At 42.1% G+C, this 20,582-nt stretch overlaps 1 long non-coding RNA gene across 1 annotated transcript in view; it reads left to right on the top strand.

Annotated features, from left to right (window-relative positions):
• Positions 1–20,145, top strand: part of LOC309332590 — a 197,932-nt gene extending 177,787 nt beyond the window's left edge. Inside the window, exon 3 of the long non-coding RNA XR_014152214.1 lies at positions 20,057–20,145. This is a non-coding gene — a long non-coding RNA (uncharacterized lncRNA). The remainder of the gene's footprint in view (positions 1–20,056) is intronic.
• Positions 20,146–20,582: the final 437 nt, after the last annotated feature.

Here is a 20,582-nt window from a genome sequence, read left to right as displayed (position 1 = left end):
ATATAAAATTTACCTACTGTACAAAGGCAAATTTTACATTACCACCTACTTCTGCGTCTGTCCCTATTCATCCACCACTGATATGTGCCCTCAGGTGGTTGCTCAGAGAGTTTTGCAGTCCCCAGGCTCAGAAAGCTTCTCCAACCCGTCATAAATAGCCACAAACAAAAGATTGTAAGACATGTTTTGCAAAGCATGCTTCAACAGTTCATTCTAGATTTAATTTTGCGAAAGAGTTGAGGTACCAACCTGCATAAAACTAGCCTCTGCATTCGACATTCTGGTGTGGGGGGTTGGGGGAATTAGTCTGAGATTTCAAGCAGAGAAAACAAGGCGAATGATTGAGATATCAGCGGACACAAACTAATCCAAATCTTCTGTGGGTTCTGTTATTGAGTTGCTTATTCTAACAACAGAACAAGATGGCTGTTATGACTGGCTTCACCACCAGCTGATGTTGCGAACATTTCCCTGTTTCCCAATCATTCTGGGCAGTGAGAGTTTTTGTCCAGTGCTACAAACTCCATGATTTGTGAAGCAAGACGAATTGGCCCCTGGAAATTTCCAGCATGGACAAGGAGTAGGTGTGAAAGCCTGGCAGGTTCCAAATGATTTAGCGGGGGCAGTAATGTCTGAAAGCGCAAGAAGGAGTGTTGCTAACTTAATCCATATGATGGCTTCTCCCAAAATGTATGTTAGGACAGAGAGATATGCGTGAAACAGACATTAGTCATTGTCTACAAGTGAGATCTACCCCAGAGATTTACCAGCAAGTGCTGCCCTGCTGTGCTTGGGCATTTGTACAATAGATTAGTACATCTTGAAGGAATGAGGACTAAAGAAGATCGTCTATTTGCAGATGTAGCCAGTTTAGTACAATCCATAACAAATTGTGTTGGGGTCGTACAAGGGAATTTAGGTTAGCTTGCTCCTCTATAGTCTTCCTAGTTTACTACTCCAGGTGTAGGTAAGGGTTGAAATGAATTGTTGCACAATCGACCCTTTCCATATGAGCAATGCCTGGAAGAGAGAGAGAGAGAACAAAATATGTATAGCAGACAACAATATGACAAAGATGGGCACCTGGTTCAGTCATGGAGTCCCTTTTCAGATTTACCGTATTTTTTCGTGTATAAGACTAAGTTTTTTTCCTAAAAAATAATGTCAAAAATTAGGGGGCGTCTTATACACGGATATATCTCCCTCCATTTTCTTAAATCTGAGTCCCCCAAAATAGGGGACATCTTATACATTGGGCGTCTTATAGACGGAAAAAATACAGTATACATCATCAACTGGAGGGTAACATGTAATTTATACATTTCACTTAATGTGATAACAATGGCTCAGATGTTGCGCCTCCACTATGAAATGTTCACGCTTAAATCTGCATAATGCCATGAAGCTCACTCATCAATCTGCAGCAAATCAATATGCCAAAATATTTAGATAAGGCCCATGGTGCTAGGCACTGCTACCTAAATATTATAAGATGAAGTTGCCGTTCTGAAAAGTATTTTCAAGGAACTAAGAAATCACTAATATATTTAGGGGTGCAATTCTAAGCGAGTAAGCCCCATGGAACCCAGAACAGTTTACTTCTGAGTAACACATTTAGGATATTGCATATCCTGTGATGGACATGGGACACAGGAGAACAAGCATCTCTAGACAACCTCTGGATGTCTGGTCTCTCTTCCAGCTCAGAGAGAACAAGGCATGCACATTCAAGGCCCAGTGATGCTCACTGCATGTATTGGTAAACGCCAAGTGGTTTGTCATGGGCAGGGTGCCACCCACCCACTTGCTTTCAAAGTGGCCATCACAAAAACAGAAGTTTTATTTTTATTTATTTTATTTTATTTAATTTATTTAACTCGGCCAGATGGGCGGGGTAGAAATAATAAATATTATTATTATTATTATTATTATTAGTGCTGATGGCTGTATGAAGAGGCCTAAAATCAGTGACAGAAGAAGGAACATGTCTTCATTTTTAAACTAGTATACAGTGGACCCTCTAGTTATGGATTTAATTCATTTCGGGGGTTCGTGTGCACGCCAAAAAATCCATAACTAGAGGTCTGCTTCTGTGGTGTGATAGAGCGCTTCTGTGCATGTGAGCAGCGAAACCCGGAAGTATATACTTAAAGGGAAGTTTTCCCTCTGCACATAACTGTTGCATTATAGGGAAGCATTGCATCGTTCTCTTTCTACACATAACTGTGGCCTTATGGGAAGCATTGCTTCTTTTCTCTTGCATTCTGGGAACTCTCGCTTATAATCTTTTCTCTGTTTCTGCACACACTGTACGAACCTGTTCCAAACACCAAGACATTCTCTCATCGCTCAGTTCACTTTAAGTTCATGATGACTTGTACTCCATGCATAGCTGACCACATCTATAGCTATGTTAATCTTTAGTTATTATTAATTAGGAGGTTTCATGCTTGTCTAGTCCCAACCTCGTTTCCCAGCCTTTAATCTACCGGTGATTAATGTTCACATGTAATTCCCACCCCTCACATGTAATTCCCGCCTTGTATGTATGTTAACCAATCAGCATTAAGTTTCTTTGTGTTTGTATCAACCAATCAGCCACAAGCACACCTGTGGCAATGTTTGTAATATTCAATAAAAGAGAGTTCCCGGGACTTTCCCGGCAGACGCCTCATGACATCCACTACTCGTCTGTCGTGATTTTCATTCCTACATATACTTCCGGGTTTGGCGCTTTCGCAACTCGAAGATTACGTATCTAGAGCGGTATGTAACCCAAGGGTCCACTGTACTACCCTCTTGGACACCTCCAATGGTTAGAGCATGGTGCTGATAACGCCAAGGTAATTATTATTATTATTATTATTATTATTATTATTATTATTATTATTATATTTATTTATTTATTTCTACCCCGCCCATCTGGCTGGGTTCCCCCAGACACACTGGGCGGCTCCCAACAGCATATAAAAACACGATAAAACCTCAGACTTTAAAAACTTCCCTAAAGAGGGCTGCCTTCAGATGTCTTCTAAATGTCAGGCAGTTGTTTTTCTCTTTGATATCTGGTGGGAGGGCGTTCCGCCGAGAAGGCCCTCTGCCTGGTTACCTGTAACTTCACTTCTCTCAGGGAGGGAACCGCCAGAAGGCCTTTGGAGCTGGACTTCAGTGTCCGGACAGAACGATGGGGGTGGAGATGCTCCTTCAGGTCTACTGGGCCAAGGCTGCAGGCTCGATCCCTGTATGGGACAGTTGCGTATTCCTGCATTGCAGAGGGTTGGACTAGATGTCCTTCTGGGTCCCTTCCAATTCCGCAGTCTCTAGCCACAAGGCTGTATCTTTACTCCTTATCCACAAGGTGAGCCTGCCTTAGGGAAGAATATTCCGCAGAGCAGGCAGCCCTTGAAACCAGAGGACATTTTCCATCCTAAGCCAACAGGTGAATAAGATCAAATCACAGCTAATGGTTTCCACCTTAGCTTTGGCTGACTCCTGATTGCTTTTTATTTGCCCCCATCCACATTCTGGAGCAAGTGAATATATTTTCTTGCGTGTGGTTAGCATCTGAGGCCGCAATGTGTACACAGCCTTGAAAGATATATTTTTATAAGTAAGCACCTCATAAAATATTTTTTTCTCTGAAGACATTTATCAAGAGACTTTGAAAAACTGTGTGGGAGAAGGAGGGGGAAATCCAACATGTGCTTTTTAGCTGCCAAAAAAATGCCAGTAGCAGTGGTGGCGGCGGCTGCCTTCTTGCAAGGGGTGAAGTTTTGCACATGACAACAGGGAATCGAAAGATTTATTCTCAGCCGTATATATGACTCTCTCTGGCACTATTCAGGAAAGGTGATTATTGCTTCAACGTGAGAGAATATTTTAGATTAAATGCTGCAAGTCCTGTGCATGTGCAGTAATAATCACCCCGGCGCTGGTTCTCCCTTCCACACACACACAAAGTACATGATACATTATTCCAATAAAATGTTTCATTCTATTTATTATTACTATCCACTGGTTCTCCAGTGACTCATATTGTACTATCATCTCTTTCTCTCCTGCTCTGAACTGACTTAACTTATCAATACAGAAAATGCAGCGTAATGGAAAGTTCCATCATTTAGCGCATTGCAGGATTTAACATTATTGCCTTTGTCTTGAAATGAAGCAAATTTTACAACCACTTAAGAGGTGGAAAACAATTTTGCAAGAGGCTTCCTTCTGCAGATCCATTGATGACAAAGTTGTCATTATAGTTTGTTGTTGTTTAGTCATTTAGTCGTGTCAGACTCTTCGTGACCTCATGGACCAGAGCACGCCAGGCACTCTTGTCTTCCACTGCCTCCCGCAGTTTGGTCAAACTCATGCTGGTAGCTTCGAGAACACTATCCAACCATCTCGTCCTCTGTCATCCCCTTCTCCTTGTGCCCTCCATCTTTCCCAACATCAGGGTCTTTTCCAGGGAGTCTTCTCTTCTCTTCTCTTCTCTTCTCTTCTCTTCTCTTCTCTTCTCTTCTCTTCTCTTCTCTTCTCTTCTCTTGAGGTGGCCAAAGTCTTGGAGCCTCAGCTTCACGATCTGTCCTTCCAGTGAGCACTCAGGGCTGATTTCCTTCAGAATGGATAGGTTTGCTCTTCTTGCAGTCCATGGGACTCTCAAGAGTCTCCTCCAGCACCATAATTCAAAAGCATCAATTCTTCAACGATCAGCCTTCTTTATGGTCAAGCTGAATTATTCAAGGTCTTTTCCTGTAAATTAAATGCTAATTTGTGCTGTAAGTTTTTAGATCATTGGTGCAACCAAATGTACAATTCACAACATACCTCAGTACATTCAAATATCTCCTCCACTGTAGTTTAGCAATGGGCAAATCTGTTAGTTTTGGTCTCTCTCCCTTTCTCATTCTTATCCAGTCTTACGATTGGTTCTCCAGATTTCCACAACAGTTTGCTTTAAAAAACCAAAGCAGCCATCATTAAAACTCATCAGCATTTTGGGGTGAATTTTCTTCTAATATTCCCATTGTGGTACGCAATTTCCCTAACACACACATTTTTTCAAAGCAAATTTCTTTTTAATACGAAGCAGTTTTGTATGTTAGTTTCACTAATATATCTGTTTATGTATGAACACTTTACCCTAGTATATGCATTTTTGCACACGTTATTTGGCAGCATCGTAACATTCAGAAAAGTGCAAATCAAAAGTCACAGATACAAGTGACACCATCCAGCCCAAACTGAGGAAGTCCTGTGTGTTTCAGATGGAGAGATTTAACCCTCCAATTGAAATCCATGTGATTTAAAAGTGTTTTAACTTTGGTCCATTTGTTAAAAATGTTTAACCCTCCCAAACAAATTAGCGACAGTGAAAAAGGAAGGCTGGTAACACTTCTTAAATTACCGTATAAGTCAATGCAAAGTAGCACCTAGTGGGTCAAGTTAGAGGGAATGGGCAAATCTGCTCCTTTGTACCGGTGTTTTTGTGGCTCTCGGAGTTAATCAGAATCTTTCATCACTCGAATGTGCTCAGAATGTTGGCCCTCAGCAAAACAGGACCAGGATTAGGGGAAATGTATGTCTTACATTCGGTTACCGTAGCATGTGGCGTGCAGAATGTTTACTTAAACTCAAGAAACAGATATTTTGCCACATGTTTAGCCTCAATTTTGCCGTCTAAAAAAGAAGAAGTATCCTTTATTACTTTCACGTTTCACAGATGTCTGGTCATTGTGAAGTATGTTCAACATGGCCATTTTCCACAGAGCCTCACAAAGCAGAGCTTCCTCAACCCTGAATTGTACCAATACCAATAATAATAATAATAATAATAATAATAATAATAATAATAATAATACCAGGACAGACTTTGCTCATGTGCTCAAGACATTGATTCCATAAAACATATTTTGTTGCATTGTGCAAAATATGAGCAAGCCAGGGCTGAACTGATAATATCCTTGCTGGTAACTTACCCGGGAAAATCAGAGGCTCACTATGTCAGGTTCGTATTGGAAGACCGGACAAATGCTAGAACATTAGCAGTGGCAAAGTTTTTATCGGTGGTTGCAAGAAAAAATGATCCCTATATTCTGAACAAAATGCTTGTTTAACCTGGAGGTAGGCTTTATGAATTGTGTATTGCTTTGTAATGATTTGTTGGGTCTCTGGACCGTAATAAAGATTGATGATGATGATGATGATGATGATAATAATAATAATAATAATAATAATAATACCAGGACAGACTTTGCTCATGTGCTCAAGACATCGATTCCATAAAACATATTTTGTTGCATTGTGCAAAATATTAGCAAGCCAGGGCTGAACTGATAATATCCTTGCTGGTAACTTTCCCGGGAAAATCAGAGGCTCACTATGTCAGGTTCGTATTGGAAGACCGGACAAATGCTAGAACATTAGCAGTGGCAAAGTTTTTATCGGTGGTTGCAAGAACAAATGATCCCTATATTCTGAACAAAATGCTTGTTTAACCTGGAGGCAGTGGCGTAGCGTGGGTTGTCAGCACCCGGGGCAAGGCAAATAATTTATGCCCCCTAACCCATGGATTTGCGCCCCCTAACCCATGGATTTGCGCCCCCTAACCCTAACCCCCAGATGTTGCGCCCGGTGCGGCCGGCCCCACATGCACCCCCCACGCTACGCCACTGCCTGGAGGTAGGCTTTATGAATTGTGTATTGCTTTGTAATGATTTGTTGGGTCTCTGGACCGTAATAAAGATTGATGATGATGATGATGATGATAATAATAATAATAATAATAATAATAATAATAATAATTTCCACCCAACCCATCTGGCTGGGTTTCCCCAGCCACTCTGGGCAGCTTCCAACAAAAGATTAAAAATACATTAAAACACCAGTCATTAAAAACTTCCCTAAACAGGGCTGCCTTCAATAATAATTAAACAACAACAACAACAAAGCCACTTCCGCCCTACAGAGGAGGTGGGGTTGCGGGCTTCACGGCCCCACCATGCGCGCGGTGGCTGGAGCCCAGTCCCACGCAATTGGGGGATTCCTGGCCGTGTCACCCCCCGGCCAGCCAAGCGGCTGGCTCTGGGGGCGTGGCCTGCGGTTAGGCATTGGTATTGTTCTGTAGATGGAAGAGGGGAGGTAGCACCATCACCTGCCCCACATATTGAAGGGTAGTCCGATAAAGGATTCTGGGGGGCGTGGCCCTGTCTGAAGCCTAGGGAGGTGAGGGCCTAAGGCACGCCCCCGAGCGGTGACCCCGGGGGAGTTCCTAGTTGATGTGCATCAGCAGGACTCCCCCTACTGGTGGTTAACCCTTCCCGGACTTCAAGCAGATGGGCTGAAGCCGGATATAGTCGGTTAGGACCAATGCCTAAGCCAATACCGCTCATCACCTGTAACCAATAAAGTTGTGGCCTTATTTAGCCCATTAACCTTAATAATTGTATCATGTGTCTTTATTTCCACTGGGGGGGCAGGAACTCGTCACACAACAACAACAACAACAGCAGCAGCAGCAGCAACAACAACAACATTTTTGGTCTACAAAAAAAAAGAAAGCTTGGGTTATCTTGGAGGAAGAGAAGAATTTCAAGGCTTTGCCAGCCTGCGCATGACATGGACAAATGCTCAGCTCTTTGGCATCCAGACTAAGGGAGCCAAGGAAGCAGCAGAGTAGGATGTGGAAAAGAAGAAATAAACTCCTTGTTCAGAGCACCCCAATAAAGGACAGATTTGGACCTAAAAAAATATAATAATAATAATAATAATAATAATAATAATAATAATAATAATAATAATGGACTATGCAGAATTGGACAAAATGACAGGAAGGATTCGAAACCTGCGGGACCAGAGATTTACAGAAGATTGGAAGAAGTATATGAATTATTTGAAGAGCAACTGTAATCAACAAATTACGCTAGTAGGACTACAAGAAGTTTTGTAAGGAGAAATATACGAAGTGTCACAAAGTAGAAAAAGCTAGAGATATTGGTTATGAGTTTGAAATGTAGTAGGGAAGATACTGAGACATTAGATTGGAAAATTATCAGACAGGATTGATGGAAGTCAAAAAGTTTGAATAAGATGTAAAAGTATGTTTAATTACTGTTGAGAATGATATCTTAAAAAACCTAATAAAAATTAAATAATAATAATAATAATAATAATAATAATAATAATAATAATAATAATAATACCCTGCCCATCTGACTAGGTTGCCCAGCCACACTAAAAGTTCAATTTCTTGCTCATTTCTTTCATTAAAATCAAATGCACTGGGGGCACCCCTTTGCTTTTGCTGGATTATACCCAAAGCTGGGATATTTTTAGGGTGTGTGTGTGTGTGTGTGTGGATGTTGCAGTTTGGTATTGCTTTGCGTTGAGCCACCGCTACGTTTGTTGTCAGCATGAAAACCAAGCTGACCCACAGAGAGAAAGGAAAGAAAATCAAATCCAGGATCCCATCATATTTCCCCCCCCCCCCCTGCTCAGGTGCATCTTATCCCCTGCTCAGCCCAGTGGGGAGCTGGCAGGAAAGACTCCACAGCCGCAGAGACAGTCGGTGCAGAACCAGGGGCTGAGCCTAATTGCTACCAGAACTTGCCCACCTTTTGAGGGATGAGTGATGGCCCACTGGCATGTGACCTGGCTTGGCCATTTCCCCGTGCTGTCCAGGCTGCCATGAGGAGATAACGTAACGTCTAGAGCGATGGGAAACTCTTTGGTACAGATGGTACAGAGCTGCCTCGTAAAATGAGTCACTCTGAATCTTCGCAGAAATCTCCGCTATAAAAATGATAATGGAAAAAGCAAAAGAAAACCTCTGAAAGGTCTTAAAGGCAATTTGTTCCAGCTTGGCTCTTCCATTTTCGTTTTTCTTTCTTTGTTTCTTTTTTTAAAAGAACATGCTCTTTCATGACAGAAAGGCAAAATCTGCTTCTCCTTTTCAAGCTTTTGACAGCTGTTAAGGTGTTTCAAATGAAGGTCGCTGTCTATTAAGGGCTGCTGGGGAATTGTACAGTAGGCGAAAGGAGGCAAAATTATTATATCAAAACGTTTCATTGGAACAGAGGGATACTGGAAATGGTTCTGTATCCACAGCTTTCCTCCCTAATAAAAATACATCTTTTTAAAAATCTGAATTGGAATCAAGCAAAATAAGTAAATACTTCTCAATACCCCTGATGACAATGGTGGGTTATGAAGTGGTTACATATCTCCCTCTGGAATCTCTGAGAAATATACAAAATGCTGAATATTGGCTAGATGTGATACTGGTGATTTTTTTCCACCAAAGATGTACAGATGGAAGTTGACGCGAAACATCCCTGACCTGGCCACTTTGGAAACCACCAACTGCAACATTTCGCCCAAGAATACATGTGCTAATACCTATAACTTGCAGCTTAAATTAAAGCAGACCTCTCAGGAATTCAGGTCCTTTCCATAGTCTCTGACTAACTCTGAATGTCCTTCATGCACAGGAATCCAAGCAAGAATTACAGGAAGAATCTCACAATCGCTACCAGACTTTTGTCCATCGCATTCTTAAGGCAGCTGGGGCATTTGATATGGTTAGCCACACAGACCTCAGGACCTGGTTCACCGGTGGCTTTCCAGATGAATCCATAACAACATGTTGCAGTTCTTCAGAGATATGGTTGCTGCAAGCACTACTGCTGCTCTTAAGACCATATTTCTCGCCAGACGTTGGATGAAAGAGCAGTCTCTCTTTCCTTCCGTTCTTTTCAGTCAGTGGTTCATCAAGCACTGCGGAGACTTTCAAGTCCATCTCCATGATCATGTATGAAAAGGGAGGGTACAGAACTTGGGTCGCCAACTGCTTGTCAAAGCCTGGAAGGAGAGCAAGCAAGGAGCAGGTGTGGAAGACTCCCTGGTCTTGAATGGGGTAACTGTGCCCCTGAAGGACCAGGTGCACAGCCTGGGAGTCATTCTGGACTCACAGCTGTCCATGGAGGCGCAGGTCAATTCTGTGTCCAGGGCAGCTGTTTATCAGCTCCATCTGGTATGCAGGCTGAGACCCTACCTGCCCATGGACTGTCTCGCCAGAGTGGTGCATGCTCTGGTTATCTCTTGCTTGGACTACTGCAATGCGCTCTATGTGGGGCTACCTTTGAAGGTGACCCGGAAACTACAATTAATCCAGAATGCGGCAGCTAGACTGGTGACGAGCGGCCGCCGAGACCATATAACACCGGTCTTGAAAGACCTACACTGGCTCCCAGTACGTTTCCGAGCACAATTCAAAGTGTTGGTGCTGACCTTTAAAGCCCTAAACGGCCTCGGTCCAGTATACCTGAAGGAGCGTCTCCACCTCCATCGTTCTGCCTGGACACTGAGGTCCAGCGCCAAGGGCCTTCTGCTGGTTCACTCGCTGTGAGAAGCCAAGTTACAGGGAACCATGCAGAGGGCCTTCTCGGTAGTGGCGCCTGCCCTGTGGAACGCCCTCGTACAAGATGTCAAAGAGAAAAATAACTACCAAACTTTAGAAGACATCTAAAGGCAGCCCTGTTTAGGGAAGCTTTTAATATTTAATAGGTTATTGTATTTTCGTGTTTTGTTGGAAGCCGCCCAGAGTGGCTGGGGGGACCCAGCCAGATGGGCGGGGTATAAATAATAAATTATTATTATTAGCAGTGGAACAGCAACTTAATCCTCACCTCCTAATGTAAGTTCTGCTGCTCCTTTCCTCATGTTTGTTTTAGCTCCAGGTGACAAACTGGAAAAAACATCTTGGGGGGGGGGGTGCAAAAGAAAGGAGAGTTTCTAAACACCTAAGACCTGCAACTCATGCAGAATGTGGCAGCTAGACTGGGGACTGGGAGTGACTGCTGAGACCACATAACACCTGTCCTGAAAGACCTGCATTGGCTCCTAGGATGTTTCTGAGCACAATTCAAAGTGTTGGTGCTGACCTTTAAAGCCCTAAACCATGGGTAGGCAAACTAAACAGATGTCTTCTAAAAGTCTGGTAGTTGTTGTTCTCTTTGACATCTGGTGTCAAATTTATAATTTTGCTCTGTTCCCAGGTGAGACGAGTAGAGTTTGTATACCTTAAGCAAATTTTCCAGTCTGTCCCTTGAGCTACATTCTGGCTTCTCTTGGATAAAAGCAGCCTTTTAAAAGATAAAGCCTTTAATAAGATATTAGACATAACGCAACAGCTGTCTAAACAAATATCCCCCTCTCCAGCTACCATCGGGTTTGTGCAACACCTAGCAGTTTTCAGGTGCTTGAAGGACCAGATGAAGAATGCAAGGAACGTGGCGCTTTCCCATTTAATGTCATGCCAAAATGCAGATATTTAAGCCCACTGTGAGACGGCAGCGCCTGAAGGCAGTGGAGACTTGAGTCCAGGTGCTGCAAAGCCTAGAACTGCTTGCAAGACATTGTGCCATAAACCAGCACTGCTGGAAAAGGCAGTAATTCACAAGGACGCGGAGAACAGGGTTTCCCTCAAAATTTCCTATGGCCACGGAACTAAATCGAGCTGTATTTTCTTGCCTATGTCAACAAATTTGCCTTAAAATAAGGACCGAGGAATGCGATAAAATAAAATTCAATTTGGAGCGAAAGATCTGGTGATAAAGTACTCCCAGTAATAATATTTAAAGAAGGATTATGTTATCCTATACCTTAATAATTCCCCCTCCTGCAAAATAAACAAAGACTCTGTGTTCACCTGGCACCGGGTGCTGTTCCCTCCGAAAGACAGGGGCTGATACGTGATGAGGATTTGTTGAGTGTTTCTTAATAAATACATCTCACAAAGCAGTTTGGGAAGCCAAAGAGCTTGGCATCCCTTCTGCAATTCAGGGTTTGGGTAACCTTATCTGGCGACTAAGTTGCAGAAGGTCCAGGGGCTGCGCCAACTTCATTTAAGTCAATGGGTTTCCTGAAGGCTCTAAAATTTTCCCCTGTCATCACATGAATCACTGAAGTGCGTATAGGCTGCCGAGGGTGGTCTGTGAGCGGGAGAACCTTCTGTGACTGCTCTGCCATGCGAGGTTGGCACAAGACAGGGCTGCTAATGTTTTGCTGCTGCTGCTTCTCCCTGCCTTCCTCTCTCCTCAGCATTAAGCCCTGTGGGAGAGGTGGCCTTGTGAGTCGAGGACCCGCCACCCGCTTGAGGATAAGAAAGACACAAGGACGCAGCATATTATGTTAATGGGCTAAAAAAGGCCACAATTTTATTGATTACACCAGGTGAGTGGTATTGGCTTAAAGGTAAAGGGACCCCTGACCATTAGGTCCAGTCGTGGCCGACTCTGGGGTGGCGGTGTACATCTTGCTTTATTGGCCGAGGGAGCCGGCGTACAGCTTCTGGGTCATGTGGCCAGCATGACTGAGCCACTTCTGACGAACCAGAGCAGCGCACAGAAACACTGTTTACCTTCCCGCTGGAGCGGTACCTATTTTATGCTTTGGTTCTGGAACAAATTTCTGGAATGGATTAAATTTGAGAACCAAGGGACCACTCTAGTGTAATCCGGGGACATTAAATGAAATCCAGGGACATTCTGGGGACAGATTTTGTCTGGGGACAGATTTGTAAATCCGGGGACTGTCCCTGGGAAACGGGAATGTCTGGTAACCATAAACCAGACACCTCAGGGGACTTTGCAACAATGAGGAACAAGTGAATGTTGAGAGGTGGTGAGGCACCAAATTTTGATGTTGTACAGGGAGTCACTGAAATTTTAAAGCCCAAAGTCTGTCACTGGGCGTTACCTGCTAGGGCTGGAATTGACAAGACTCTGCTGGGGTGGGAGACCAGTTAGAATGGACCAACCACCTCCCGAGCCTGTTAAATTCACTGGGATTTCAATCTGTTTTGGGAGACTTTCCAGTTTAGCTGATCAAACCTTCTTATTCCTCGCCAGCCAAACAGGCTACCTTAATAAATGGCTAATAGTTGTGTTTGTGGGTTGGATGCATGTAAATCTCTGCTAAATTATAACACATTGCTTAAAGACAACATATCACATTCCAGTGGATGTTTAAATAACCTGCCATGTGTCAGGCAGCAACAAAGTCACCGTTATTTGTGAAGGGCATCCTATAGATTAGAGATGGTTTGAAACAGCTGGAGGTTTCAGATGCAAAGGCCAGTAAGGACTCTTTCAAGTTTCAAAAGACGGAGCCTTGAAACGCAAGAGTCTGTTGTGACCTTTGGAACACATCTTGGGTTATCGGTCAGACATCGTTCTCTTTCTGATGACCCCCAAACTAATTTTGAGCTGTCCATGGATTGATATATACATATTATTTTTCTTTAGTTTTAGGAAACATTGGGGAAGGTTCCAAAGAATGGTTGCCTGTAGGAAAACAGGCTGAAAGTGGCCGCCCAAGTATGGCAGAAGGACAACAGTTTCCATTTGTCCAAAAGGCAGAGGCCAACAATTTGCACACCATTTGGATGTTGCTCCATGCATTGTTTTATATATATAATTTTTTATTAGTTCTTTTTTAACATATAATTTTCAACAGTAATTAGACATACTTTTACATCTTATTCAAATTTTTGACTTCCATCAATCCTGTCTGAAAATTTCCCAATCTAATCTCTCACTGTACACTTCTTATCTTCCCTATTACATTTCAAACTCATAACCAATATCTCTATCTTTTTCTGCTTTGTAACACTTTGTATATTTCTCCTTACAAAACTTCTTGTAGTCCTACTAGCGTAATTTGTTGATTACAGTTGCTCTTCAAATAATTCATACACTTCTTCCAATCTTCTGTAAATCTCTGGTCCCGCAGGTTTCGAATCCTTCCTGTCATTTTGTCCAATTCTGCATAGTCCATTAATTTCGTCTGCCATTCTTCTTTCGGCGGAATTTCTTCTTGTTTCCATTTCTGGGCTAACAATACTCTTGCCGCAGTTGTTATATATAAAAACAATTTAACATCTTGCCTATTAATGTCCTGACCTATAATACCAAGTAAAAATGCTTCTGGTTTTTCAAAAAATGTATATTTCAACATCTTTTTCATCTCATTATATATCATTTCCCAGAAATTCTTTACTTTTTTACATTCACACCACATATGATAAAATGTTCCTTCTTTTTCTTTACATTTCCAACAATTATTATTTGTCTTATGCATTTTAGCTAATTTCACTGGTGTAATATACCATCTATACATCATTTTCATCATATTCTCTTTCAAAGCATTACAGGCTGTAAATTTTATCCTTTCATTCCACAACCTTTCCCATTCTTCAAGCTGTTGTTGCACAGAGCGAGTTCCAGTGAATTTGACCCAAGCGGCATGTTATATCCAAATGCTTGTATAGTGGTACCTTGGTTCCCAAACGGAATCCGTTCCGGAAGTCTGTTCCAAAACCAAAGCGTTCCAAAACCAAGGCACGTTTTCCCATAGAAAGTAATGCAAAATGGGTTAATCTGTTCCAGACTTTAAAAAGCAACCCCTAAATCAGAAATTTAACATGAATTTTACTATCTAGCGAGGCATTGAGCCATAATCAATGTACTGTCCTATAAAATAAATAAGACAGTATTGAAAATGATAAAAAAATAAAAATGATTCCCCTTACGTGCACTGATGATATTGTTCGGATGGGGGGCTTTTATCCATTTCTGCAGCCACGCAATCAACCAGTAGCTGAACTGGGTTCTACACAGTCACAAAAGCAAGTCACAAAAATGAAGTCGCAAGCCACAGTTACAAGTCAGTCCCATAAAACGAAGAACAAGTCACAGTCAAAAAAATTGAAAAAGCCACACCAACAAAAATGCAAAAAAATAGCAAAAACAAAAGCTCCAAATATGACCTCTGTGTTGTATGGGTGCTCAGGACTCAACAGCTGACAGACTCAACAGGAAGCCTCTGATTAGCAGGAAACTCAATTTACAAATGGAAGACACTCAATAGGAAGCGGAATATGTTTTGCTTCCAAGGCAAAGTTCACAAACCAAAACACCTACTTCCAGGTTTGCAGCATTCTTAATCCAAGTTGTGCGTAAACTAAGCTGTTCTTAAACCAAGGGACCACTGCATTGCAATAGGCTTAGTTTATTGTATGAGGACCTAATAATAATAATAATAATAATAATAATAATAATAATAATAATAAAAATTTATTATTTACACCCCGCCCATCTGGCTGGGTCCCCCCAGCCACTCTGGGCAGCTTTCAACAAAACACTAAAATACAATAACCTATTAAAAGCTTCCCTAAACAGGGCTGCCTTTACATGTCTTCTAAAAGTTTGGTAGTTATTTTTCTCCTTGACATCTGGTGGGAGGGCATTCCACAGGGCGGGCACCACTACTGAGAAGGCCCTCTGCCTGGTTCCCTGTAACTTGGCTTCTCGCAGTGAGGGAACCACCAGAAGGCCCTCGGTGCTGGAGCTCAGTGTCCAGGCAGAACGATGGAGGTGGAGACACTCCTTCAGGTATACTGGACCGTGGCCATTTAGGGCTTTAAAGGTCAGCAGCAACACTACTTCCACCAAGGCACGCAACCCTTTCCCCACTGTTCTCCCATTCCAAATAAACTCTGTAAGCTTTCAGGTGCTTCCTTGCAAGAGTTATTATTCTACCCCATTCATTTCAATGCAAAGAAAAGGAGGGGGGAGTCATTAATTGTGTATCATTTGCAGACAGAAAACAACCGCAGCAAAGCCAGATCATATTCTCTAGACGATTTCCATCCTTGATATGGGATTCATAAGCAAACCTCAACAATTTCCATTTCCGTCAGAATTCTCCAATATCCTTCAGAGGATAATATCCTTTTGAATTATCTATCTGCTACATGGAATTTGACAACTGGACAGTGTAAATGGATTATTCCATGGCCCCTTTTAGTCAATGGATTGAAAACATGAGAGCACTCACAATTTATAGACTTTGTATGGACAAGTACAACAATATTTGGGAGGCATTTATAAATATATATATATATTTGGATAGTAATAACATTCATATACCTACATACCGTTGTTGTTGTCGTTGTTGTTTAGTCTGAGAGCCAGTGTGGTGTAGTGGTTAAGAGCGGTGGACTCGTAATCTGGTGAACCGGGTTCGCATCCCCGCTCCTCCACATGCAGCTGCTGGGTGACCTTGGGCTAGTCACACTTCTCTGAAGTCTCTCAGCCCCACTCACCTCACAGAGTGTTTGTTGTGGGGGAGGAAGGGAAAGGAGATTGTTAGCTGCTTTGAGACTCCTTAGGGTAGTGATAAAGCGGGATACCAAATCCAAACTCTTCTTCTTCTTCTTCTAGTCGTTTAGTCGTGTCCGACTCTTCGTGACCCCATGGACCAGAGCATGCCAGGCACTCCTGTCTTCCACTGCCTCCTGCAGTTTGGTCAAACTCATGTTGGTAGCTTCGAGAACACTGTCCAACCATCTCGTCCTCTGTCGTCCCCTTCTCCTTGTGCCCTCCATCTTTCCCAGCATCAGGGTCTTTCCAGGGAGTCTTCTCTTCTCATGAGGTGGCCAAAGTATTGGAGCCTCAGCTTCAGGATCTGTCCTTCCAGTGAGCACTCAGGGCTGATTTCCTTAAGTATGGATAGGTTTGATCTTCTTGCAGTCCATGGGACTCTCAAGAGTCTCCTCCAGCACCATAATTCAAAAGCATCAATTCTTCGGCGATCAGCTTTCTTTATGGTCCAGCTTTCACTTCCATACATCACTACTGGGAAAACCATAGCTTTTACTATACGGACCTTTGTTGGCAAGGTGATGTCTCTACTTTTTAAGATGCTGTCTAGGTTTGTCATTGCTTTTCTCCCAAGAACCTACATACTAGACAAACATATATGGAATTGTAGTTGTTTGCATATATAGTGATATAACATACCTTTTCATTTCTTTATTCACTTTTTATTTCTGCTTTATTTTGTTCAGGAGAGGAATATTTTCAATTTAAAATTAATTAAATAAAATAATTCTCCAACATCCTTCGTTAAAGCTGTTACTGGTTTTATTACTCCATCCCAGAACTCAGCATCATTCTTTAAAAATCACTTACTGTAGCTATCAATCATATATGTGAGGAAGAACACGTTTCCATTGTTCCTGAGAAGGCTGCAAGAAAATAAAAGAAGAGAAGATTGTGTTATTTTTTTCCTCAGGTAAACCTGCTTTTAACTGCAGGAGTATTTATCTTCATTCATATATACCAGTAACATAGATTTTAGACCTTAACTAAAGGAGTAATGTCAATGGCTCATTATGAGTATTTGCAATTTCTTACAATAAAGTAATTAGGAGATGCATGTCTTCATCCTTCCTGATTACTTTATGGTTTTTGGAACTCTGTTTCTTTGAAAATTGCAATATGCTTTGATTATTCACATCGCTCAGGCCAGATCTTGTCTCCTGGGAAGAATGGCTTCTACTCTTGTTACTGAAATGCCATTGCATGTGCTGTTCTTTATAAGGTGCACTTAATGGATAGCACTTTAAATATGAGCTATAAAAGTTTCATTTTGGGGGATGCCGGGGAGAGGAAAATCGGAAACCAAATCCCAAATCTCTCCTTGCCGTGTAATAAAATCCACTCTCTCCGGGTCTGTGTAAACAATTTTGTGTTAAAATGGAGAGGCCCAAGAAATGGAATCTCGTGATAAAAACATACAATTCAATTTGATGCTGAACATTTGGTGACGAAACTATTTTCAGGAATAGCACTAAAAAAAGGGGGTTGGCATCATTTTCACTCCTCTTCTGCCCCTTTGCAGCCCCCCAAAATCTGCAGCAGAGGGTCTCCCTATCCTTGTGGGTGGGGGACGGAAGGGGAATGCTTGCTGTAAATGTTGTCCATTCTGCCGGTTTAAGTTAAGCTGAAAGTTGGGGAGGAGGAACCTGTCAGTTGAGGTTTTTCTCGGTTTCTTATTTTCCCCAACCTCAGTTAGCTTAGCCACTTTTCTGCACTAGCTTTTAAAAAACTCCTCGAGAAAATTCACTGGCCTGTTAGTGTGCTTCCCCCACTAATATACAAAACTTAGTATGCAATTTTGTTTCATATACACATTTTTATGAACTATGTCCCCTGATATACAGTGGTACCTTGGGTTACATACGCTTCAGGTTACATACGCTTCATGTTACAGACTCTGCTACCCCAGAAATATGGCTTCAGGTTAAGAACTTTGCTTCAGGATGAGAACAGAATTGTGCTCTGGCGGCGCAGCAGCAGCAGGAGGCCCCATTAGTGAAAGTGGTGCTTCAGGTTAAGAACAGTTTCAGGTTAAGTACGGACCTCCGGAACGAATTAACCCGAGGTACCGCTGTAATGCATTTTTGTATGTTATATTCATTGATATAAACATTTTTAAAGTTCACATTTCCCCTGATACTTGCATTTCTGTGCACATTTTTTAGTTGAAGAGGTGTAAATTCCTAAGGATTGTTGCATTTCAGTTCATGTATTGTTGGGTGAAAAGTGAACTAGGCAGGGTTATATAAAAATGTGAACTGAATTGAATTTCTCCCCCATCCAATAAGGATGAAATAATGTTAAGGATTCTCAAAACTGATTTAACCCCTGCTCCATCCTTGCTGAAATAGCTCAGTGTCCAAAAATTGAAACAGGAGAACATTTGTTGCAGCCTATCTTGGTTTCAATGGGAGAACTGAACCCACATTTAAATATCTTCTTTTGCTATCAATATAACATAAACCTGCTTCACAAATGCTGACATGGCGTTTTGAAGAACAGGTTAAAACAGGGATCAAGCCATGTTTTATAGCACTTATATCTTGGCTTGCCTTGCAAGTCACTTTTAAAAATGGGTGGCTTACAGTTTTAGTTTTACAGTGGTGCCTCAGGTTACATACGCTTCAGGTTACATATGCTTCAGGTTACAGACTCCGCTAACCCAGGAATAGTACTTCAGGTTAAGAAATTTGTTTCAGGATGAGAACAGAAATTGTGCTCCGGAGGCGCGGCAGCAGCAGGAGGCCCCATTAGCTAAAGTGGTGCTTCAGGTTAAGAACAGTTTCAGGTTAAGAACAGACCTCCGGAACGAATTAAGTACTTAACCCGAGGTACCGTTGTATTGTTAATATCATCCTACATGGATAAGACAGTAACATGTATTTCAACAATTCAAGCAATGCATTCTTCCACATACTCAACATTTTGTTTTCAGTGACACAACATGTACATTGTTATATGTTATTGAACAGGGATTGCCAAACTATTGCTGTCGATGCTCTGATAACCTCACGGTTAGATTACTGCAATGCGTTATGCGTGGGGCTGCCTCTGAAGATGGTTCAGAAATTTCAACTGGTGCAGAATTCAGTGGCCAGGTTACTCACCGGAGTAAGATGGTCTGAGCATCTTACACTGATCCTGGTCCAACTGCACTGGCTACTGATTAGTGCTGGGTTTGAGCTACAAAGCCTTAAATGGCTCAGGACCACAATACCTCAAGGACCGCCTCTCTCCATATGAACCTACCTGGACCCTGAGATCATCTTCCGAGGCCCTCCTTTGTGTGCCTCCTCCTTGAGAGGTCCGGACGGTGGCAACACGAGAGCGTGGCCTTCTCTGTGGTGGCTCCCCGTCTGTGGAATGCTCTCCCCAGGGAAGTTGGCCTGGTGCCTTCATTCTACACCTTTAGGCACCAAGCAAATATGTTGTTGTTGTTGTTGTTGTTGTTGTTGTTGTTGTTGTTGTTGTTGTTGTTGTTGTTAACTGAATCCCTCAATGTGTGCATTCCTGAATGAGACTTTGTCCCTTTGTTCCATAATGAGTTAAATGGCTCTGGGAAGTGACTTGCTCATTTGATACCCTCCAACATTTCTCCAATGAAAATATTTTCACCCTATATTATAACAACAACAACAACAACAATTTTATTATTTATACCCCACCCATCTGACTGGGTTGGCCCAGCCACTCTGGGCAGCTTCTAACATATATAAAAACATAAGAAAGCATTCAACACTAATAAAAATTCCCTATACAGGGTTGCCTTCAGATGGCTCAAAGGTCAGATAACTCCATCCTCTCCAACATTTCTCCGATTAAAATAGGGATGTACTAAGGAAAAGCAGGACATTCCAGGATCGAATCGGAAACCGGGACGGCTTCTGTAAATCTGGGACTGTCCCTGGAAAACAGGGAAGCTTGGAGGGTCTGTAATTTCAGGATTTGGGTGCTAGAGTTCAGAAACTTTGAAAGAATGGCATAAAACTGGAAATTTCATGACTGCATCGGTTTAGATAATACTTTTAACAAAACATCTTAGAGCCACATGCAGTTCACATTCTTCGCCCCTGTCCCTCATAAATATTTCTCAATGAAAATGTTCCTTCTGCTCTTCTTAGAAATGTTAATGGTTTGAAATAAACACACATCATTTTTTTAAAAAAGACTAAAAAGATCCAAAATCATCCGAGAGGGCCACAAGCTATTGTTCCCGGCATGTAGTCCATATATCACTTTAACTGTGCAGTGTATAACCTTGCTTTAATCATCCCTCCTGAAAACATGTGGGATACTCATCTGCCATAATCCTTGTCTATAGCATTTCCAAAGTACTTTACAAGCCTGGAGTAACTGACTTTAATG

This window comes from Podarcis erhardii, assembly GCF_964252035.2.
Source record: "Podarcis erhardii genome assembly, chromosome: 17".
NCBI lineage: Eukaryota > Metazoa > Chordata > Lepidosauria > Squamata > Lacertidae > Podarcis > Podarcis erhardii.
This window is presented reverse-complemented; position numbering and strand designations above follow the sequence as displayed.